Source organism: Acinonyx jubatus, chromosome C1 (assembly GCF_027475565.1).
Source record: "Acinonyx jubatus isolate Ajub_Pintada_27869175 chromosome C1, VMU_Ajub_asm_v1.0, whole genome shotgun sequence".
Taxonomy (NCBI): Eukaryota; Metazoa; Chordata; class Mammalia; order Carnivora; family Felidae; genus Acinonyx; species Acinonyx jubatus.
In genome coordinates this window covers 46,009,339-46,029,525 of record NC_069381.1, presented here as the reverse complement: position 1 = coordinate 46,029,525, position 20,187 = coordinate 46,009,339, and the positions used below count along the sequence as shown (strand labels likewise).

Below are 20,187 nucleotides of genomic sequence, written 5' to 3'. Positions count from 1 at the left end.
TTTCATCTGGAAGCTGAAGGTTGACCAGGAATTTCTCAGGGCTTGAAGGCATCCAGACTGGGAGAACTGTGTGGGCAAAGACAAGTGGGCATGAAGGTTCATCATTGGTTTGGAGATGGGCATAATTCGCTGTGGCTGTAATGTACAATATGTGGCTGAAATGGATTACTTTATAGAGCATTTTCAAGATCGTGTTCCAGGGAACGTTAGTGTTCCCCAAGATGGTTATGAGTATTTCAAAAGAAAGAACATTCAGAGAGAAAAATGTCCCATGCCCCAAGATGTTTGAAAATCACTGAATTATATATCTTACTCTTCTTAAGACATGGTATTTACTGACATAGTAAAGCTTCAGAGGTTTCCTCCAGTTAAAAAAAAAAAAAAGTCGTTTAACTTATTAAGGTCTCAGTTTGCTTACCATAGTACCTCTGATTTCAAGGAGCCCTTTTCAGTCTTATGAGATAGACCAGGGAACATGTTCGTAGGTAATCACTTAATGGGTTTTAAGAAGAGGGGTTAATTTTATCATGAGAGCAATATGTATGATTTGAAATGTAGTATATATATAAGACCTAAGACGAAGTAGAAGTAACAGGATAGTAAAAGCACTTGTACTCACCACTCAGCTTAAGAAATAAGCCCACACAAATGAGGTTGAAGCCTCCTAGTAACCTTTTCCTGGTCATATCTCTTTCCTTCAGCCAGAGGTAACTGCCCTAAATTTGGTATGTATCATTTCATATAATTATTTTGAATGTTCTTTTGGGAAGAAAAAGAATTCCATTGAATTCTTACCCAATTTCTAGCTGGTCACTATAGAGATAATAAGAAAGAGCTGATTTGTCTAGGAACTTTCCGTGAATAAAGGGCATTTACAGGCTTCTCAAAGAAGGAAATGTGGCTTCTCCTTTTAACAACAGTGTCTGGAATATAGTAGATGTTCAATTAATTTCTGCTGAATTGTGTGCATTCTCGTAGTACATTAAGTTCATGTGCATACAAAGATTGGGGTGAAGTAATGGTTTTGTATTGACAGTATTGAATTTCCTTTGTTCACTGATCTTGACAATATAGTTTTTTGTCTTGTAAACTAGATCTGTAATTGAATAGTAACTGTCATCAACTGAAAGTCATTTTTTGATTATTTTCATTTTAGAGAGAGAGAGAGAGAGAGAGAGAGAGAGAGAGTGAGTGAATGAGTGGGCCAGCAGGGGAGATGGACAGAGGGGGAGAGAAAAAGAGAGAACCTTAAGCAGGCTCCATGCTCAGCATGAAGCCTGAAGTGGGGCTAGATTCCATGACCCTGGATCATGACCTGAGAGGAAATCAAGAGTTGGGTGCTCAACCAACTGAGCTACCCAGGTGCCCCGACTAAAAGTCATTTTTGTGTTTTCTTGACATCGTTTGGAATCAATAATAACTACTTACCCAAATCTGCCCTATTGATTCAGTAAAGCTGTCCACTTCATTAGAAGAAAAATAACTACAAGTGTTTTCAATCAAAAAGGATATTTTTAAATTACAATGTAATTAATTACTCGGTACCCAGACACTACACACTTTGAAGGTTTATCCTTAGGGCCCCAAGAAATAATTTACTGTCAATAACAGGGTGTGACAATTAGGCACAGTCATGCCAATGCAAGCATCTCTCTTGGTGTATGTGAGGGACATCTTGGAAAAGCTCCATCTGAAACACATGTCATATTTGGGAGACATTTTCCTTCTTATGTTATCCTAGCCTGTATTCATGTATTACTATATACATGTCAACATGTACAGTAAATGCTACTATATTGCTGAGGGTTGCATGGTAGAAAGAATGGAAAGAGAAAGTGGAAAACTTGTAGGCTCACTGGGGGAGATCATGGTTATGTGGGAGATAGTAGGTTAGCTTTTCCCATGAGGTTTATGTTGATCATGGCTGAGAGTCCACCCTTTTGATTTTCTCTTTGATTTTGCCAGTACAGTTTTCAACGAGCAGTTTGGGGAGTAACAGTAAAGTCCAGGAGATAGCACAGTGAGAGTCAGCCTTGGGTATGACTGATCATTGGCAATTCATACAGCGTACACAGGGTGAGGAAGAGATGCCATGCACTGCCATTCCCTCGTGAGTGCCTACGGGTGCCCATGCACTGTGATGATGGCACACGATCGTGCTTGTCTGAGATTGGAGGACTTACTCTGAGCAGTATCATATGCATGCTCACAGAAGTTCTCAATATAAAACACAACCATTCAAACATTAAAATTAAACCAGAAGTTCCGGTAATCCAATTGTGAATGAAGTCAAAGATGGGCCAGCCATATGCTGAATCTAAGCTATGGGTGTGTATTGTTAGAACGTAGTGAATGCAAAAAGGTTACTGTAATTTATTCCTTTGGGAAGATGAATAGATTTATAGACCACATAGAAGTTGGATTCTTGCCAACCTTCTGCTATCTTAGTAATTTTAATGTACTTGAATTTATCAATCTTTTCTTTTATGGTTAGTACTTCTTATGTCATGTTTAAGAAACTCTTTTTTTTTACTCTGATGTCCTAAAGATACTGTCCTTTATTATCTCCTAAAAGTTTTATTGTTTTGTCTTTCACATTTAAGTTCTATAATCCATGTGGAGTGTGTGTGTGTATGTGTGTGTGTGTGTCTGTGTGTCTGTGGTGAGGTAGGAATTTATTTTATTTCTAATTTTCCTCCATGTGGAAAAAAGTCATCTTGGCACTTAAGATCATTTTCTAGATGTGTTTGTGTGCGTGTGTGTGTGTGTATGTATATATATTTTTTAAGATTTTATTTTTAAGTAATCTCTACACCCAGTGTGGGGCTCAAACCTACAACCCCCCTGATACCAAGAGTTGCATGCTCTACCAACTAAGCCAGCCAGGAGCCCTCAGGCATATATTTTGTCTACTCTTTTGCCTAGATTACATTAATTTTATTATCTTATAGCTTATTATTAAAGCTTTATAATAATCCTTGACATTTGGCAGGACAAATCCCTACAATGTCCTTCTTCACTAGTGTCTTGGCTTTTTTTTTTTTTTTTTTGGCTTTTTGTCTTCCATATACATTTTATACTTAGTTTTTAAAGTTACACAAAAATACTCTTGAGATTTCATTGGAGTTACAATGAATTTATAGATTAATTCAGGGAGATGATATCATTATGGTATTGAGCCCTTCTACCCATAAATATGCTACCCCTCTCCATTTATTTAGTTCTTAATGTCTTTCAATACAGATTGTAATTTTCTTCATAAAGGTATCTAACCTCTTGTTAGATTTATTTTTGGGTGCTTTATATTTTTGTAGTTGCCATTGTAAATGCTGTCTCTAAAAATTACATTTTCTAATTATATGTTTTCATCATATTCCACCTGTATTTCTTGCTCTGGATGGTGGGGCATTAGGATGGGAGGAGAAAAACTGGTGCTCATAGAGTGCTCACAAAGTACTAGGTGAGTTATGTGCTTTCATTTGATACCCAGAACAGCTTCAAGGAAAGGGCTGTGGGGAGCTTAGCACCGCCCTTGACAGGGTCACCACCCTCCTTCACAGACTGACTGGCAAGGGGATGTCCTTTGTCCCAGTGGCCCAGTGGAGATGTAAAAGTGAGGAATGGGGCTTCCTAGGATTTGATCAAGCCAAGTAGCAGCCAGTCCCCTTCCTTGTTCAAATAGCAGAGATCTTTGAAAGATGTCTGTTCTCCCCCTGGAGTGTGAGGGGATGGCAAAGTCCTTTCCGGGGTAGACACTCTGTCTAGCATGGCTAACATGATCTAGGGGCTGGGGGCCAGAGTCTGGCTCCTGATACACTAGTCTGGCATTTCAGACCGGCCATCGTCTTCTAGTTGCCTGAGTGCCAAATTATGGCCGATAGCTACAGTCTGGTTCTACTTTCTAGGTGCATCTCAGGTCAGTGAATGTTACTGCAACCTTCAGATGAGCAGCCACAGCTACAGGGAAATGAGAAGATGTGTCCAGTCATCAAGGTGAGCTGGGATAGAGATCCAGGTCTTCTGGTACCCATGTCGGTGTTCTTTCTTCCTCACCATCTTGACTTAAGATTCTCAGATATGTTATGATGATAATACAGTGAAATACTCAAGCATTTTTTATTTGAGCAATCACTATTCTGCATAGAAATGATAACTTATATCTGCAAAAATGGGGACAACAGGAGAGATGTCTACCTATGGCCCTGATGCTTACCTGCTGATTGCTATCCTTTTCTGTCTGCCTCTCTTCGTTGTTGTTTGTGTGTCTCTTTTTCTGGAATTCCTTAGGTTATTAATTCTTTGATCAGCCCACTCCCACTCATTTTTTTCCCATTCAAATATTATGTATGTTTTAGGACCTAGTGGAAATACCCATTTCTCTCCAGAAGTTACCTCTACGATGTTGATGTGGATAAAATTTCAAATTCTTCTTCTTCCCTTGCTGAGTGTGGTACCTCTTTCTCCTTTCTCTCACATCCTGTCATCATGTTGCATTGTATTTTCTGGAGTGAAGCTAATATGTGCTGTGGTAATTATAGGTTGATATAAAAGAGGATGTGTCATAAAAGCAAAATTAAGGGAAGGAGAAGCTGACCACTTGGTTACCCTGATAACACTATATTTTCCCTTTGATATCCATGGGTCCTTTATGAGTGAGTTCAGATACCATTCTGTATACATTTGACTGCTCCAAATGTATCAGTGGTAAAGGAAGTCTTAATTCCAGTAGTCATAAATCAACATGGCTGGGAGGAAGGGGGTTGGGAGAATGGACTGACATTGCCCTCTTCTAAAAAATACAGATCTTACAACATAGACTCAACTATGTTTGATGCTTCCTTCTGCCTGCTTCCCTAGGCATGTGTATCTTTCTCAGGCATCTTGAGCCCCAGACTCTACTAAACACCATCCTTCATTGCATCTTCAATTGTTCTGCTCCTTGTCTGTTTCTCTGGGTTCCTCTGAAGGTTGAGAATTTCTCAAGGACACTGTTGACGTGTCTTTCATGCCTCATATGCTTGGCTTTTCAAGAAAGGTCACCTTAAATTTTTACTACTTCTAGTTTTTAATGTCTACCGTAGTTCCTTTGCAGTAGAGGGAAAAGTGTCCTGTCCCATTAGTGAACTATTTTGAATCTTTGAGAACAAAATAAGGGCCTTCTGCTGGCATTACAAATGTTTCTGTTGTCTCCTTTTACTCGCAAACTGCCTTTCCTGTACTGCCCTCTCTCTCTCTCTCCCTTCTTTCCTTTCCTTTTTTTTTTTTCTGTCCTTCTGGTTTCATCAGATCAAGAGAGTTGCATGAAATCAACAACAACAAAAGGGCTCTCAGCTTCAAAGTTTGCAGTGGGATTTTGCACAGTTGCTAGAATGTGCGTTACTCCCTCTCTCACACGTTGTTTCAGTTGAGGAGGAAGTATTTGGGGAGCAGTCATGAGGTGGACTTTGTAGTTCCTTATCAGATCCCATGGTAATAACATAGGTTACCGTGGGTGATTGTTCACTTCATGGGTTATCTGCAGCTGATTTAAAATTACAGCTTAACTGCTGGTGGGAATGCAAACTGGTGCAGAGATTCCAGAAAATAGTATGGAGGTTCATCAAAAAATTAAAAATAGAACTATCCTATTACAACCCAGCAATTGGACTACTAGGTTATTTATCCAAAGGATATAGGTATGCTGTTTCAAAGGGGCATGTGCACCCCAATGTTTATAGCAGCGCTATCGATAATAGCTAAACTGTGGAAAGAGCCCAAATGCCCATAGACTGGTGAATTGATAAAGAAGATGTGGTATATATATTGCTGAGTATTACTCAGCAATCAAAATGAATGAAATCTTGTCATTTGCAACAATGTGGATGAAACTAGAGTATATTATGCTGAGTGAAATTAGAGAAAGACAAATATCATATGACTTCACTCATGTGGAATTTAAGATACAGAACAGATGAACATAAGGGAAGCAAAAGTAATATAAAAACAGGGAGGGGGACAAAACATAAGAGACTCTTAAATACAGAGAACAAACTGACAGTTGCTGGAGGGGTTGTGGGGGGGGATGGGCTAAAAGGTCAAGAGGCATTAAGGAAGACACTTGCTGGGATGAGCACTGGGTGTTATATGTAGGGGATGAATCATTGCATTCTCCTCCTGAAATCATTATTGCACTATATGCTGCCTAACTTGGATGTACATTTAAAAAAGAAACAAACAAACAAACAAAACAAATGAGCAAAGGGAAAAAGAGAGAGGCAAACCAAGAAACAGACTGTTAACTGTAGAGGACAAACTGATGGTTACCAGAGGGGAGGTGGATGGGGGGAGGGGAGTGGGTTGAACAGGTGATGGAGATTAAGAATTGCATTTTGTTATGTGAGAATCAGGTGTTGTATAGAACCGTTGAATCACTGTAGTGTGCACCTGAAACTAATATTATACTGTATGTTGAATTAAAAAAACACGAAAGATAAATAAAATCTAATACATATTTTTGCCAAACAAAAAACAAGTAAAATTATAGCGTAAAGATTGAAACTCTGACAACCAGTGTGTGTCAGGGGTGAAGAGCGTCTCTGTGGACTGTCCCTGGACAAACCCAAAACTGCAGCAGCCACATCTCCAGGACAAGCAGAACTTATTAATGGTGACAGTATGCACTGTGTCAGTGATCACTTCGTCAGGAGGCACATGCCAGGTACCTTAGCAGAAAGAATTTAATACAGGAAACTAAATAGGAAAAATTTCATAGAGTGAAAAATGTGTTGGCAGAGCTGAAACTGTGACAAAGAAGCAAAGCACAAAGACTAGAAGCTGCTTCTAGATCTGCAGGCACAAAGCGAAGGTGTATTGTTACTGGAGCCCAGGATCCGTGGCTGCTGGAAACATAGCAGAGGCTGCATGATGGGAATAGGTCCCACACGGGAATGGGTTGGAACCATAGAGGAGACTGGGCCACTTCCAGGTATGCCACCTTGAAGCAGAAAGTGAGTGAGAGAGGGAGACAGATACCCTAGTTTCTCCTCCAACTTCCTCTCTCCTGCCAGGCTTTCCCATTAAGTGAACCTCACTGAAAGTCAGTTGTCAAGGGAGCCTGGGAAATGTGCTTGGGACAGGCTTCCTGCCACACCCAGCAGAGCAGGGGAAGGGACCAGGAGTGGATCAGAGAAAAACAGGCAAAGGACTAGTTCATATGCCAGAAAAATTAGTCTCTTACAAAAGTATTTATTGATGTTGCAGAGCTCAAGAACAGCGAAGTGAAACCCTCGTTCTTCCCCTAGCTTCCCTACCCCGCCGTCCCATCCCACCTCCCTTGCAGAATGTTGAGAGTAGCCACTGGCATTCAATCTCTGTCTTGCCAGGTGGAGCCTTGTCAGTGATGAGTGCCTGCCCTGGTGAGTAGAACAGTAGTCCCTTTTCTGCAATTCCCAAATCTAGAATGCTCTGAAAAGTCAGAATATTTTTATCATTCATTTAGTGGCAAAACCTGATCTGATCTGACAGGAGCCACTTATAATCTTTATTGGTCCCTCTGAGTATGAATGGTCATACATATGGCTTGAGAAGTATTAATGAATTTGTGGGGTGGGGAGCCCTAGCCAGAGACAATACAAAGAAGTGTAAGTGTATGACATAGTATATGCTGCCTTTCTAAAATGCAAAATAAGATCTGCATTCTGAACAGACCAGACCCAGGAGATTTGGATGAGGGATTGTGAGGTCTGTAAGGGAGAAGGAGTGGAAATGTGGCCCAATAAGACACAGTTCTAGGGTAGTGAACATCACAGCTCTTCTGGAATCAATGCCAGAGCTGGATTCCTTTGTGGCCTGGCGGAACAGAACGCTCGTTCTACAGATGTGGAGACTTTGTTTAGGTTGGAGAGCTGGCACCCATCTTGCAGGTTCGCCAAGGGGTTCATCGTGGAGCTGGTGCCACTGCTTTTCCCTTTACAGTGAATGTCGCTTTCTGTCTGAATCTTTGGTTACTTCAAGCCCTTAAGTACTCAACATTTAGGTGGAATGAAGGAAGAAGTCCACGGGTGAACCTGCACTCCAGCTGCGGTGATCTTACATTTTTGTAGCATTTCATGTAAACACACACACAAACTATTCAGGTTTCTTCTCTTCTCTTTTGATCTTATCAGATAGATACGATGAGTGTTACAATCCCCATTTTACAGATGGTCAAACCAAGGTTTGGCTGATAACTAGGTCTGTGGCCATGGACAAGTCGCTTAACTCTCGGAGCCTCAGTTGAAAATTGAATTCTTAGAAGCCTGTTTTGTACATTAAGGAACATGTGGCCGCACAATTAGAGCAGTGCCCGGTGCCTGCACATGTACATGCCACAAATGCTTGCTCCTCTCTCCCTCACCCCTCTACCTTCAGACAAGTGAGATAGATTCCAGGAAGGCACACGGCTTTAGCCTTTGAAAGATCTGCCTCAATGTAATGAAGAGAACAGCGGAATGATGACAGACCTCCTCTCTCTCTGCCTCTGCTTTTTTTTTTTTTTCAGCTTTAAGAGGAGGGGCTTGAATAAGGCCAACTGTGCTAATTTTCTGTTTCTCCCCTTAGAAATTGGGTCATATCTGTCTGTGACCTTGATGGCCGCTCTTGTCCTCACAGAGCAGGACACATACAGGTGGTTATTTTGTTTACTCCACATCTGACTGGAGAGGAAACGACCAGGATCACAAATACAATTTGCTGCAGAAAGCAACTTTATTTCTTGTCGGCACACATGGGACTTTGTTTATCATAATTCACTTTACATGGGCATAATAAAATATTTTCTTTTTCTGAGTATTTTGCAAGATTAATAAGGCTGCATTCTTAGGGAAAGTTTATTAATCCATAACTTACAGAAAACTCCAGAGAAAGACGATATGAGATATGTGCTGTAGGTAAAGACGTCAAGTATGTCACTACCAGAATTGAGTTATGCATACATTACCCAGCTAGCTCTCTTCTAGGTGCATTACAGGTTACTGATACGATGGCAGCTATGCCTTGGACGTGATCTAAACTAGCACTTGTTTCATTTGGGTTTGAAATCGGGAGGGTGTGAAAGAGTAGGTGGCAGCATGTAGAATAGTCAAAGCCCTTGGGGTGCTGGTCTTTTCCACCCCCTTGGCTGCACTTCGGCTGTGTGAGACACAGAGGCATGCATTTGGACCTTGGCTCCCTTGCGAAAAGCTGTGTGCCATGGGTCTTGGCTGTCTTATCAAATGGAGATGCTGTGCTGGCGGCAAGGGTGATAGCGACAACGAAGGGGATGGTGACGAGGAGGATGATGGTTACCTCTGTGTCCATTACACGGACTGATGGTTTATGAGGAAGTACTTCGTGTTCCATCCCTTCATCCATTTTACTCAGTATTCATTGAGCCCCTGCAGGGTGCTGGCACAATGGCGGGCTCCGTGGATATAGCCATAAAACACGTAGGCTTTCTTCTCAAGATCCAGGATTAGTCTGTGAAGCACAGATACACAGATGGCAACATGGTGGCTCAGTACAACAAAAAAAAGTAATATTAGTTGAGGGATGAAGTCTGCCAGGGTAGGGAAGGGTCAGCATCTAAGCTAAGTAATTTGAAGTTGAGTTGGATTTTGCCAGTGGATCTTTCTCGTAGTAAGTATGTTTCAGGTACTGTGTTGGGCGAATGTGACAGAAACTGTAGTTGTCCTTGTGGTGTGTACAGTCTACCAGGGAAGACACAGATCAACAGAGACAGGAAGGAGGCACGTTCTAGGTCAGGGGTAGATAAAGGTAGAGATGGGCACCTCTGTGTACGGGGAGCCGTAAGTAAGTCGGTGTGAATGGATCACAAAGTGGCAGGGTGGCGGGAGCCAGGGCAGCTGAGGCTGTGAATGTCAGCAGGTGCTCCAGTTCATGGAGTCCCTGGTAGCCTTGAGATTGTGGTTGGGCGGGTGGTGGTAAAACAGCATTTCCTTTGTGTAGCCTTCTTGGCTGTTCTCACCATTCTCCTGTTACCCGGGGTGAAGGAGCAGTCCAAGGAGAAGTGTGGTTGTATTTATTTAGGTGAAATGAGGGTGTGTGTCAGCTGTGGTGTATTTGAATGGTCTTTCAGGTGCCTCCTATGACCAGACCAACAAGCTCAGGTGCCTATGAAGGCAGTGTAGTTGACATTACTGAGTGAAACAGTCCAGGGGGAGGGGTTGGGGGTTACTGGGTAAGCCACCGTTCAGTTCCAGCCGATGGTTGCAGTAAGAGAATGCTGGACCAAAGCAACCAGGTCTTCAGCTTTTTCAAGAAAAGCTAGACATCTGTTTTTTAAATGTGAAATCCATCAGTTTAAAAATGTGCCACTAAATCAGTTAAGCAACAACAATGAAACATTTGTAGTCTAATAATATCTGGCCTGTGGGCTCATTTTCACTCATGAGCCAGTCATTCGTGGATTCTGGCCTATTCTTTATAATTATTATGTTATGACTACATAGATCTCTCTCAAGTGGGAACTTCAGTCAATATACCAACGGGTAAATTGGGCCATTTTTGGTAAAGGAAAGTTTCTGCAAGATAGTTGAGTGGTGGAAATCGGTCCTCATTTATTTCTGTGGGTCTCCTCAGTCATCTTTTCTGTTGTTCTTGATCAAACACTTCTGATACGTGTGAAACTTCAGCAAAACCAGGGGCCATGGCAATCCTGGTGTTATCTGTTTGCTGGGCAGCAGGGAGGTTTGTGTGTGTTTGAATCTACAGTTGCCTTGGTTAAGTTTGTTACATCCTGAGACCAAGGCAAATCCCTGTAGTGAGTCAAATGAGTAGTTTTAAGGTCTGTAAATGACAGCGTTCTGTGGCTTTCTTGTTTAGGGTTGCGACTTGACTCCCAGCCTCTAAAATATGCACATTTCAAACCAGAGTGAGAACATGAGCAACTTAGTAGTTACTGTGGAATTGAGTGAATGTCATAAATATTTATTTATCTTTTTCATAGCTGGCATAAAAATGTTAGGATATAAAAAAGTTGTTCGCTATAAAAACAACAGAAAATTCATTGGCTATCCATCTCCTGAATGCGTGTGTCTCTTTGGGTTTTCATTAGCGTCTAGCAATATACTTTGAGAAATTAGATTTGAACAGAAGCTTCAGCAGAATATGAAAGCTTCTAGTGTTCATAATTAACCCGTTTTCAGCAAGGATCCATTGTGTACAGCAGTTTCCTTTTAAGCATATAGTGGCTATAGTCATATTTAATGAATTAAAAAAATTTTTTTGCATTTATTTATTTATGTAAAAAATTTTTTTTAATGTTTATTTATTTTTGAGAGAGACACAGACAGAATGTGAGTGGGTTGGGGCAGAGAGAGAGGGAGGCACAGAATCCGAAGCAGGCTCCAGGCTTCAGGCTTCGAGCTCTCAGCACAGAGCCTGATGCGGGGCTCAAACTTACAAGCTGTGAGATCATGACCTGAGCCGAAGTCGGACGCTCAACTGACTGAGCCACCCAGACGCCCCTATTTATTTATTTTTTTTAACGTTTATTCATTTTTTGATAGAGACAAGGCATGAATGGGGGAGGGGCAAAGAGAAAGGGAGACCAGAATCCAAAGCAAGCTCCAGGCTCTGAACTGACAGCACAGAGCCCAATGCGGGGCTCGAACTCACAGGCTGTGAGATCATGACCTGAGCTGAAGTCGGACGCTTAACTGACTGAGCCACCCAGGCGCCCCAACATTTATTTATTTTTGAGAGAGTGAGACAGTGCACGAGTGGGGGAGGGGCAGAGAAAAAGGAGACAAAGAATCCAAAGCAGGCTCCAGACTCTGAGCTGTCAGCACATAGCCTGATGCGGGGCTCGAAACCACCACCTGTGAGATCATGACCTGAGCCGAAGTTGGATGCTTAACCGGCTGAGCCACCCAGGTGCCCCTAATGAATTTTTCCTTCAGAGATTTTTTTTTTTCCTTAAGAAATAATCCCTTATTTATTGAATTGGAAAACACACAAGAAATATGGAAGACAAAAAAAGTCACATATAATATTTCTACCAGAAGCAGTCCCTGTTAATGTTTTGAGTTGCAGAGGTAAACAGGCTAGAGGTTGAGGTCAGATGAAATGGGTGTCTTTCTAGGCTTCTTCATTTATTTAATCTTGATGAGTCTTATTTTTCTCACTTGTGAAATAGAAATAAAAAATATTGCCTATTTTATCTGATATTTTCATGATCAAACCAGAGAATGCATATTAAGCCTGTAGCTCATTAGTTGGCACACAGAGAGCATTTAAAAATAAGCAATAGGATTATGTCTTCTTTTTGCTACACACATTTTGCTTTGTGGAGTTCATGTTGTCAATACACTATTTTTTGTTAAATAAAAAAGGACAACTCACCTTGTTCCCATATCTCTTTAAGAAATACTCTCTAGAGGTGCCTGGGTGGCTCAGTTGGTTAAGCTACTGACTCTTGATTGTGGCTCAGGTCATGATCTCATGGTTGGTGGGTTTGAGCCCCACATTGGGCTCTGTGCAGATTCTGTTTGGGATTCTCTCTCTCCCTCTCTCTCTCCTCCCCCCCAACCCCTACCCCACTTGCACTGTCTCTGTCTCTCAAAAGTAAATGAGCTTATATAAAAAAAGAAATGCTCTCTAAGCATCTTTTAATCAGGTTTATTTTTTTACAGACTTGAATCTTCATTCAACTTTTCCCTTGTATATTTAGTTGTTGTTCATCCTTTTTTATTGTAAATAATTATTTGATGAATATCTCTGTTCGTCAGTCTTTTGTAGCACCTTGATTTTCTGGTTAGTATAGTGACTGCGTCTCCCATCTGAAATGGGAAGGGTTATTGCCAGAATTCTCCACTGGAACTCTTGGCGATGATGGATGGGAATGTTTTATATCTACACTGTCCAATATAGTAGCCACTACCCATGCATGGCTATTGAGCATTTGAAATGCAGCTACTGTGTCTGAGAAACTGCTTTTTTTCCCCGTTTGTAACATTATTTAATTTTAGTGTGAATAGCCCCATGATCTCATAGCTACCATATTGCAGAGTAGGGTGGACCTAGGCTGGGGTTTGTTGTTTAGACAGACATATCTATAAAACCCTTAGCTTTATCTTTTGGACTTTTCTTTTAATTTATCTGGTACAGACTCAAGATACTGACTTTTTACATTCTACGTATGCATTCTTTTTTGTTTTGATGGAGGGTTTGTAGAGGACATCTCACATGCCAGCTACCATGTTAAGTTAGAAGGGGCGCCTGAGTCACTCAGTCCATTAAACGTCTGGGTCTTGATGTTGGCTCAGGTCATGATCTCATGGTTCATGGGATGGAGCCCTGCATTGGGTCGTAGCAGATAGTGTGGAACCTGCTTGGGATCCTCTCTCCATCTCCCTTGCTCGTGTGCAACACTCACTCTCTCTCTCTCTGTCTCTCCCCAAATAAATAAATAAACTTAAAAAAAAAGCTGAATTTCAAATTTTGCTGATTTAAGGACTGTTGATGTCATCAGTGACAAGAGTCTCGCTTAGGATGACTTCAGTCTAAAGGGGAATTTCTTGGTCTACATAACCCAATCTAGGTGCAGTCTGGCTGCGGGCACGGTTAGAGCCCCGTTTACATAGGTCTGCTTTGCATTCTCCATGTTGTTGGCTTTGTCACTGGGTTCTCCCAGAGCAGTGGCAAACATGGCCACTGACCATCTATGTTTACATCCTCCTCGCCTAGCAATGCTGGCAGAAATAGAAATGGGTCTCCTCCCAAAGATCCACAGAATGGTCTAGAGCTGGCTTTCAGTGGACTTGTCATTCCTGAATCTCAGTCACTGCAGTCACAGTTGGGGAGGTAGAATTCATGCCCATTGGTCAGCTCTGGGTGCAGGCCCACTTCTGGCGCTGAGGTGAGTTCCCCACCAAACTACGTGGACTACCCTGGAGTTAAGAGGATGATTCCCCAGAGGAGAGTCACGGTGGCCAACACATGTTTGGCAGGCAGGCGCATGCTATACAGTATACCTGCTGCACTGTATCTTTGAAGCATTTTTGGTTCCCTCAGTGGTCTTCTTAGGAGAGCCGGTTTGTTGGGGAGGGGTAGATTGTTCTGAACTGTGAATTGCTATCTATTCACGGAGCAGGCTTCTATCGTTTACTGGGACTGTTCCCTTACCCAGAGGAGGGTCCTGTGTTCCGATTATGAAAGCATTGTGGTGTTTGGGTCCTGTCTGGTCTCACTCTGTGTTTATGGCAGTATGCTCACAAGCTAATTTCTCCTCTCTGGGAAGTAGGTAACTATGCCCCAGAGAGTGAATGAGGTAAGTAAATCGATGCATCTATTGTGATTATTTTTCATTATGAATAAGGCAAAAGATATATTGCCTAAGCCCTTCGTACAAGTATCTGAATCAAAGCCGATGGGATTTACATGTCAGACTTCAGATAATCTAGGAATGTGGTGGAGAGTGGGCACTTCAGTCCCCAGCTGGTGTGTTGCAGCAGTATCTTGGGACTTATGGGTGTAATTAAACCATCCCTATTAGTAATTACAAAAAGGGACTCCCTGCCCTTAAACGTGACCGTAACCTATCAGATCTTCATAAAAGCATGAATGTTTATTAATGTTTCAATTTTCTGATTCAGCCCTTTGTGTAATAAAATATGGTGGCTGAAACACTTTCTTTTTTACTGTTTTTGCTCAGCCTCATGAGAGAGGCTGAAATCTTGTAGTACCATTTATGCCAATTTTCCTTTAAGCTCTCCAGCATAAAGTATATCAGCAAATTAATATTCCCCGACTTTAAGATGAGATTGACCTCCTAGGTATAAGTTCGTTTCTTGTCCTAACATCTACTGTACCATGAAATTAGGGATCGTTTTTTTAATGTATGTATTTTTACTTCATTTTCTTTGTGGCAGGAGTGGTGGTGGTGAACCCAATTCAGATATTGTGTCATCTTAATATATTATCAACTTTTAACTAGTCAGTCGTTATTGTACAATGATGCAAGCAATGCCATGAACACAGCTTCCTTTTCAGTGCTGTTTTATTCCACAGGGAATTATAGACAAGTTCTCCAAAAGAACCAAAAACATGGAGCGCGGTCTTAGCAAAACCCGGTGGTCACCTCTGCTGAGTCACTTGTGCTGACTTGAGTTACCTGAACAAGGAGCTAAAAGACAGGAAGCTCCAATGGGCTATGTTGCAGGGAATCCTAGGAGATGGTAGAACACGTGGGTGGGGTCTGATACCACATTAGTCCGAAGACCTGTGTGTCCTTGAGCTACTAACTTGACTTCTCTGGACCTGCGTATTCTCAACTGAGAAAGTAAGGTTTGGATGAATGATCCCTAAGATCCCTGCTCACTGAAACCTCTGATTTTATGCATAGTGGTATTTTGTTCGTCTACAGGAACACCTAATGACTAGTATATAGTTCGCAGTTATACACACATGCTCTCCTCTCTCTCCAAAAAGTCTTCCTGGGTTTGTCCTTCTCTGTTCTAACTATACTTTTCACAAATGATACTGTTTATCAGAGTGGGCGATAAAACAATTTTTTAAATGTTTATTTATTTTGAGAGAGAAAGAGTGGGCCACATGCAAGTGAGGGAGGGATGGTGTGGGGGGGAGGAAGGGAGAGGATCTCAAACAGGCTCCGCAATGTCAGTGCAGTGCTTGATCTTATGAACTGTGAGATCATGACCTGAACCCATATCAAGAGTCAGATGCTTACCTGAGCCACCCAGGTGCCCCCCGAGTGAGCATTTTTGTGTGTCTTATCTTCCCCCAAGGATGTCAGCTCCTTGAGGGTAGGTACCTTTTCATACATGTCTTTTGTTATAAGAAAATTATTTTGCAATGAGACACTCATTAAATATTTGGCAACTGTATGGATAAACTGCATCACATTTTAGAGACTGTACAGGGAAAGACAAAAACACAGATACAAATATATCTGAAAGGGGACCCCTGTATAGTTATGGTGAAATTCCTTAGGTCCTTATACCATGTAAAGTAAATTCAGTAATTTCTCTGGGAGATTTCATTTTAATGTATATGAAATGCCAAAATTTTGCAGTTGAGTGGAGAGGTGAATTATTTTGTGCCTATAATGGAATCCTTTTATACATTTCTGATTATTCAGCGCCTTGTGGTAGGGCCATGCTGTGTTATTTCCTATCACGTCGGAATGTAGCCTTTTTGGTGGTAAGGTCATTCAAGTGCTTTTAAAAAAGAAAAGAGAGCTTGTCCTGTCCTCACTGGTGTTTTAATGTTTTGAGATTGTTTTTGCATGGACGCTGGGAGAACTAGTCTGCAAAGCAAGATAATGTGAACACGTCTCCCCAAATCAATGAGAATTGTGCTGTCCTCTAGAAAATTAGGTTTGAGCCACATCAACATCAGTGCCAGGGACTGAATAAATCCCATTTCCTGATTGCACTGTGTATGAATTGTGTAATGTGCCTAGATGGGCACAAGCTGTGATTGCGTCTCTTTCCTCAGCATCACTAAATGGTAATGTCGTGGATTCATGTAAGGAAAAGTGTCTCACATAAACAGCCCAGGCTACATGAGGTAATTTAGGGCTTGCGCTTGGGAAGTCTCCCAAGTAGACCAGTGTAAGATGTTACTGTTAACTAGAGACAATGGGGAAAACACTCTTGGCGACTTGTTTAAAAAAAAAAAAAAAAAAAAAAGCCTCGTATCAGCATGAAGTACCTAAATCATCTTGCTTCATACAGCGTCACGTGTAAGTTTGCTGTGTTGTTGTAGAAAATTCCCCCCTGTACCTCCAGGGGGAATTCATAGGCAGGTCAGGTGACCTTTCATGACTTTTATTCATTTAGTCCCTTGAATTAAGTGCCTCCTATGTGCCCAGCACCATTGTTGGTACAGAGGTTGAGGGGTGGCAGGGGTGGGTTGGATGGAGTGTTTAGACATAACAGCTTCATGGACTGAAAGCCCATCGGTTTTTCATTCTCTCCACCTCTGGTGTTAAAAATTAACCTGAAAATTAAACATACAAGTACTGGTGCACTGTTTGTTTCTTGCATGGTGTTTCACATCTTCAGCAGTTCATACTGGGAGGTGAGCCCTCACAGGGATGAGCCCTTGGAGCTGTCCAACACTACTGCTATTTGAAGTTTGAAAGAAATTTACTGATAATTCCAAAGGCCCTCTTATCTCTTAATCCATTGGAAACTACCCATATATATTTTTAAATGTTTATTTGTTTTTCAGAGAGAGAGAGAGAGAGAGGTGAGAGAGAGACAGAGAGTGAGCAGGGGAGGGGCAGAGAGAGAGGGAGACACAGAATCTGAGGCAGGTTCCAGGCCCTGAGCTGTCAGCCCTGAGCCCGACATGGGGCTCGAACCCACGAACTGTGACATCATGACCTGGGCCGAAGTTGGACACTTACCTGACTGAGCCACCCAGGTACCCCAGAAACTACCAGTAATTTGAGTACAGTGAATGCAGGGCATAGGAAGCCCCACATTCGGTCAGTGAATACCTGACATGTTGGGGAAGTAGGGCAGCCCTTGTAATCTGGCACTGTCCATTGTAGAGCAATTGTCGTTTTCCTTTTTTTTTCTTAAAAAATTGTCTTTAATGTTTATTTATTTTTGAGAGAGAAAGATGGTGTGAGCGAGGGAGGTACAGAGAGAGAGGAAGACACAGAATCTGAAGCAGGCTCCAGGCTCAGAGCTGTCAGCACAGAGCCCTACACTGGCTCTCGAACTCATGAACCGCGAGATCATGACCTGAGCCAAAGTTGGAAGCTCACCTGACTGAGTCACCCAAGTGCCCCACAATTATCTTTTTCAATTCAGCTCTGGCTCCCGATGGCTTAGACTTGCTGGGTCTTCATTGCAAGGCAGAAACCTTGGAGTTAATTGAGTCCATTAGGTCTATTATGGCTCAAGCTGATGCATATTATTTTTCTACCTTATATATAAATGCTCAACTTTCATGAGGAAGCAACAATAAATTCAGTCCAAGCAGTGAAGTTTATCAGCTATATGACCTTGGATGAGTCCTGTGACTTCTCTCAGCTGCACTTTTCTTATCCATAACATGAGAGCTTTTTAGCTTTGACATTCTAGGTTCTATAGATAGGGTTCTGGTACCTAGCACCGTGTTCACTATGCCAGTGAGCTCATCAGAAGCATTTGGGTCATAGGTACTCTAAAGGCTACTGGGATTCTCAGATTTGGCCTGCCTTCTAAAGCTAATGCATATTATTCAAGTATATATGCTTGTCAATGTCCTGATTTATTTTACAAAGTGATATAAGCCTACAACCTCAGGTTTGAATTAATATTAAAATTTTATTTAATTAGGACAATCTCATTTTGAGATCAGGAAACTATGCCATCCATCCATTCATCATGTTATTATTCAATATTTATTAATATTAAGCACCTGCTATATGCTTGGTGCTATGCACAGCACTGAGAAAACAAAGAGGAATGAAACACAGTCCCTTTCCACAAACCTCTCCTCATCCTCCACAAAGGAAAAGGACCCTTGCTGTACAAACCAGTCTCTCTTAATTGCATTGTCTTTTGGTTCTGGGTGGCGGCAATGATGTTGATGGTGAGCAGGTGACTTACAGTAGAAAAGAACGGGAGAAAAGTTCCTTAGCTCTGGCTTTTGCAACCATTTTTAATCATTTCAAGCTTACAGGAGAGACTGGATCTGAGGGCAGAGCTCTGACAAGCCTGTTTATAAACAAAAGTCCCGCCAGGAGTCGGGTAGCATTTCTTCTGCTGAAGGACTTCAATTTTGGAAGAGCACACATTCAAAACCCAAACCCATCCTCTAAATCAGTGTTCAAAGGAAATAAAAGGCCACGTAGAAAATGAAATAGAAGTGGGCACCCTGGCGAGGAATGGGACAAAACCCAGAAAGTGCTGAAAAGCCTCTGTGTGGCCTGTCCCCAAGCCCGGGCCAGCACCTCCAGTGGCCTGAAGTAGCAAACAGGCTAGCAGTTTGCCTCCCTGACTTGTAAATATGGTGTGTCTTTGCTTTGCATTTTACGATAGAAAAGAAATAAATTTTATTATAAACTCCCAAATGAAAAGACAGAAATGGAATGAGCCTCTCATGTTGGAGGAGAGGATTGTAGAGGACAGGTAGCATACTGGCTACTGCTCAGCACAGTTTCCAGAAGGGAGGAGAATATCCCCAGGGGCGCTTTGGTGGCTCAGTGGGTTGAGAGTCTGGCATTGGCTCAACTCATGATCTCACAGTTCATGAGTTGGAGCCCTACATTGGGTTTGCTGCCGTAGAGCCTGGTTCCGATCCTCTGTCCCCCTCTCTCTCTGCATCTCCCCCACTCATGCTCTCTCTCTCTCTCAAAATTTAAAACACTAAAAAAACAAACAAAAACAAAAGGAATATCCCCAAACAAGCAAAAAGTAGTTCTGTCACTTGCATCATTTACAAACCCATTCCCTACAGGTTCCTGTTATCTCCCTGGTCCCCAACACTTCCTGCTGAGCTCCTCCTCATAGGTCAAGGCTCTGGTTCCTTGCCCTCCCCTCTCAGGCCTTCCTAGATAGTCTCCATCAGAGAGACTGGATGGCTGTCCTGATCATGCTCCACAGCACCAGCATCAGGCCCTACATTTGAGTTATTCATATCCACGTGGTTCACCTGTGGAAGACTCTAAGTGTCCCCAAGCACAGAGACCGTGTCTCTTACATTCTGCAATTCCCTCCCCTGCCTGTGGGCCTTGCTTAAAGAGGGTACTCAATGATGTGGACTGAACGAATGAATGAACAGCCTTAAGTATCTCATATCTCTGGTGAACTTGGGCAATCACATGGAAATTGTTTATGCTGTGAACAGTTTCCTCTGTGGGTGGAGAAAGGGGACAAAGTATGCCTGCCTGACTGCCAGGTGAAGCAGAGACCGGAGAGCCAAAATAGCAGGCTTAAAACCTGATCTTCACACATGAAAAGGATTGATTGAGTCAACGTGGTAAAACTTAAAAGGACTAAATGCACAGTGTTGCACTTAGGCGCAAACCATTAATATTAATAGCAAAATAGGATGTAGTGACTCTTTGCCCATTCTTATGAAGGAGGTGGGGGAGGGGTTCGATTTACGTGAATGCAGATCACCAGTAAGTCACTCAAAATGTCTGCTCAGTCTTGGGACAGATTAACTGAAGAATTTAGTAGCTAAAGAAATAGTGGATCTTGTGTT

General features: G+C 42.1%; 1 protein-coding gene across 3 annotated transcripts in view; it reads left to right on the top strand.

Moving 5' to 3' along the window:
- The window catches only part of DAB1 (DAB adaptor protein 1), a 405,747-nt gene that overhangs the window by 6,525 nt on the left and 379,035 nt on the right, over window positions 1–20,187 (top strand). The window contains exon 2 of one of the 3 annotated variants that reach the window (XM_053214125.1): window positions 3,906–3,993. The exons of the other annotated variants lie outside the window; for them this stretch is intronic. The gene's annotated coding sequence lies outside the window, so the exon portion shown is untranslated. The remainder of the gene's footprint in view (window positions 1–3,905; window positions 3,994–20,187) is intronic. 3 annotated transcript variants of the gene reach the window in all.